Raw genomic sequence first — 4,502 nt, forward strand, 5'->3', positions numbered from 1 at the left:
CATATTTGCACACATAGTACATATATATATATTACACATACACATATACTATAGCTATATATACACATTGTAGTGTGGCATATTAGCCGTGCAATATAATTCAATAGGTGAGGACTCTGACTACTTTGTAGTCAGACATGAGTTTGAACCAGGCTCCACCAACTATCGGCTGCTTGAACTTGAACAAGACATGAGATAAATGTATAAACACGTTGGCCCTGGCCGGTTGGCTCAGTGGTAGAGCATCGGCCTGGCGTGCAGGGGTCCTGGGTTTGATTCCCGGCCAGGGCACACAGGAGAAGCGCCCATCTGCTTCTCCACCCCTCCCCCTCTCCTTCCTCTCTGTGTCTCTCTTCCCCTCCCGCAGCCAAGGCTCCATTGGAGCAAAGATGGCCCAGGCGCTGGGGATGGCTCCTTGGCCTCTGCCCCAGGCGCTACAGTGGCTCTGGTTGGGACAGAGCGATGCCCCGGAGGGGCAAAGCATCGCTCCCTGGTGGGCAGAGCGTCGCCCCCTGGTGGGCGTGCCGGGTGGATCCCGGTCAGGCGCATGCAGGAGTCTGTCTCTCCCCGTTTCCAGCTTCAGAAAAATACAAAAAAAAAAAAAGTATAAACATGTTATCTGATGTAGAGTAAATACATGGGAAACTCGAGCTCCCATCATTATTACACAGTGACAGTGATCATGCCAGAGCTGCTAAAAGTAAGAACCTTGGTTTTATGGGACAAGTCTGCAGATTGTCATGCTTAGATGCAAAAATATGAAAAACAATGTTAGAGAAGTGTACAGTGCCTTACTATCATCTGTAAATACTTTGAGAAAATTCACAGAATAAAAACGTCAGGGAATTGTCTCTAGTATGCAACCCCTCTCATTTGCTTTTACTTAGTAAAGCCCTGATCACTAATTGTTGAAAAGGGAAGAAAGGGCTTCTCAGGGGAGAAGATGTGTAGAAGGAATAGACTCATTTGACCTCGGTGGCCTATGTTTTGTAACCTCAGGGAATGCTAGGGATGTCTGGGGATTTGCTGTTTTTGGAAAGAGACAGCCTAGTAATTCTAATCTGGGCACAGGGAGCGCCTGAGTTCTAATGTTGGACTGGCCAGTGATGCCACCAGAGGCTCTTGATGGGCACTAACATTCTGTGCTTCCGATTCCAGTAAACTGGGAACAGCCATCTCTCTTGTTTTGGAATTCTTCCATCCTGGATTGCCCAGTAAGATTCAAGATAAAATCAAGATAAAACTTCCTGGAAGCAGCCAATAGTGCTGGGTAAGGTAGAAGGTGTAGAGGGTGCTAAATGTGATACTTAACTTGGGATTGAGTGGGTGTGAGACATCAGTATCAAGTTCTTTTTATATGAAGCAAAGTCTCAATTGGCTTCTCAAAGAAGCTATTTTTTTTTTAAGTAAGTGGAGAGGATCTAGAGAGATAGACTCCTGCATGAGCCCTGACTGGGATCCACCCAGCAAACCCATCTGGAGCCAATACTTGAATCAACCAAGCTAGATGATCGGACCAACCAAGCTAACCTCAGTGCTCAGGACCTGTACTTGAACCAATCCAGCCACTGGCTGTGGGAGGGCAAGAGAGAGAGAAAGGAGAGAAGGGGAAAAGAGAAACAGGTCATTTCTCTTGTGTACCCTGACCAGGAATTGAACTCAGGATGCCTATACTCCAGGCCAGTGCTCTATGCACTGAGCAAACAGGCCAAGACCTCAAGGAAGCTATTTTTTAATGTTTCACTGAACTCAAATAACTGGACAAGATATTCAACAACCTATGTTTATAAGTGTTTGAATATCCATAAAGATCTAATCATCCCACTTGGTTGAATACTATTTCAATGAAGTGACAACATTGATCACCTTTCACTGGACAATGGTAACATTTTACTAAGGCTTGAAACTCATTGGAAACCTCTCGATCTGGGCGCAGCTCTGACTCCAAACCCCTCATTGGGTGCCTGTGCTTCACAATCGCCTCAGGTTCCCACGGAGCTCAAGTGAATATGTGGGTTGGAGGATTCCCTGATTGAATGTGAGTCTGACTTCCTACGGTGATACTAGGATATCTGAAGACCCTCTTTTCTTCAAACAAAAACTTGTATTTGTCAATCAAAAGTAAGGTTTAGAATGCAAGTAAGCTTAAGAGAGATAGAATCATATTAAAGCCTTTTTTTTTTTCTTTTTTTTTTTTGAAGCTGGAAACGGGGAGAGACAGTCAGACAGACTCCCGCATGCGCCCGACTGGGATCCACCCGGCACGCCCACCAGGGGCCACGCTCTGCCCACCAGGGGGAGATGCTCTGCCCCTCCAGGGCGTCGCTCTGTTGCGACCAGAGCCACTCTAGCGCCTGGGGCAGAGGCCAAGGAGCCATCCCCAGCGCCCAGGCCATCTTTGCTCCAATGGAGCCTTGGCTGCGGGAGGGGAAGAGAGAGATAGAGAGGAAGGCGGGGGGTGGGGGTGGAGAAGCAAATGGGAGCTTCTCCTATGTGCCCTGGCCGAGAATCCAACCCCGGTCCCCCGCATGCCAGGCCGACGCTCTACCGCTGAGCCAACCGGCCAGGGCCAAAGCCTTTCTAAATAACAAACTTTAGTAGAGAAAAGATGATGAGAATATCAAGTCTATAGGAAAAAAGGGGGGTAGATATTTCTTATAGATCAAAAGCTTAATTATTTGTTCTATAAAGGTGGAAAGAATCTTGAGAAACATCTAGTTCACTTCAGTACATTCCGGGACAACTACTTCAATAAGAATGCCTTTCATTTGTCCTGTTTTACAGTTAACAAAGTGTTCCACCCACAAACCTCATCTCACATGCTTTTGACAGCTACTTTAGGGCAGGGCAGGAAAGGGGTTAATTACCTCCATTCTGTAGATAAGGAAATCAATCTTAGAGTTAACTAAGCTAGAACTCAACCTGGGCCTTCTGATGCCAAATCCTGAACTCTTTCCACCCTAATACTTTTCAATATTTTTAGTTCAGATTAAGATGACATTGTTCATAAAAAGCCCAAAAAGTGGAAACAGTCCAAATGAACCTCAACTGAAAAGTAAGTAAACACGATATGGCATAATTTTACAACAAAGTAATATTCAGCAACACGCCACAACATGGACGAACTTCCAAAACATTAGGTTAAATGAAAGAAGCCAGGCACAAGTGACTAGTATTGTATGATTCCATTTTTTAAAATGTCCAGACTCAGCAAACAAAGATAGAAAACAGGTTAATAATAATAATAAAAAAAAAGAAAACAGATTAATAGTCACCTGGGCTTGGGTTAGGTACAAAGGTTGACTGAAGACAGGCACTGGGATCTTTTGGGGGTACTGGAGATGTGCTACAATTGGATTGTAATGATGGTTGCACAACTTTGTAAATTTACTGGAAAAAGTCATTGAACTTTACACTTCAGGGGGGTGAATTTTATGGATTGTCAGTGGTATCTGAATAAATCACTTTAAAAAAAAAGAATAGAAGGAGTATGCCTCTCACTGACAGGTGGTGCTGTGTTTACACGCTCACTGAGGTAGCCCAACTAAACAATGAAATCATCTGGCTCAGAGGGAAGCGCTTGGTTCTGGTGCTAGCAGCACATGATTTATTAGTTTTGCTGTGCTGATGAGACCAAGACAAGCAGACGACGAGACAGTGTTCAAGGGCAGCCCACTGATGGCTGTTTTCCCTGTCTTACTGGCCTTCAACCCGGACACGCGCAGCTCGCTCTGCCAAACTCTGACATTTTCATGCCGGGTGTAATATGACTTTCCTACATTGTTATAATTATTGTTATTTTTACAAAATGACATTTTCTGCCTTACTAAGGGCATGATTTGACAAGGAATCGTGTTACAGTAGGACGGGTCTTTAGTAAGAGTTGTGGCCACTAGGTCTGATTTCCTGGGGTGTAGTAGAAAGGACAACCAGGAATAGTTGGGGGACAGCACTTGGAAGTGAGCGCCACGGGAAAGTCAGAGAAGGCAGACATTCTAAAGGCTGCGACCTCAGGGCCCAGGGGAACCGTGGAGTAAAGGTCGGAGAGGAGCTGTGCGACTCTGTGAAAGCTGTAGATTTCCAGGATACGGTTGCAAACGAAAAAGTTCAGTAACAAGATCCCAGCTCTTAAGCACTAACAGTCCCAGAATGGGACACACCGAGTTCCCAAACTCCTGGGCTTGGACACTAAAGTTACCTTTCTAACCCCTCTTCCCAGCAGGCTCTCAGCTTTCCTGCCCTTTAATGTTACCACTTCCTTGCAGGACTTGGAATTTTCTAACGTGATGGCAACCCTGAACCTGAGGGGGGAACCCGCCCAGGGACATGATCCCTCTGACTGTTGCCCTCCAACTCATTCTCCCTAATACCACAGTGAGCCAATCTACCCAAAACTATACTGTCAACACTCGGGGTTACAGAAAACTAGCTGTGGAAATGAGTGAACACCTCAGACTGTCCATACACCCCACGTATAATTTCCTTTATTAGAACGTCGTATG

Source organism: Saccopteryx bilineata, chromosome 2 (genome assembly GCF_036850765.1).
Source record: "Saccopteryx bilineata isolate mSacBil1 chromosome 2, mSacBil1_pri_phased_curated, whole genome shotgun sequence".
NCBI classification, from domain to species: domain Eukaryota; kingdom Metazoa; phylum Chordata; class Mammalia; order Chiroptera; family Emballonuridae; genus Saccopteryx; species Saccopteryx bilineata.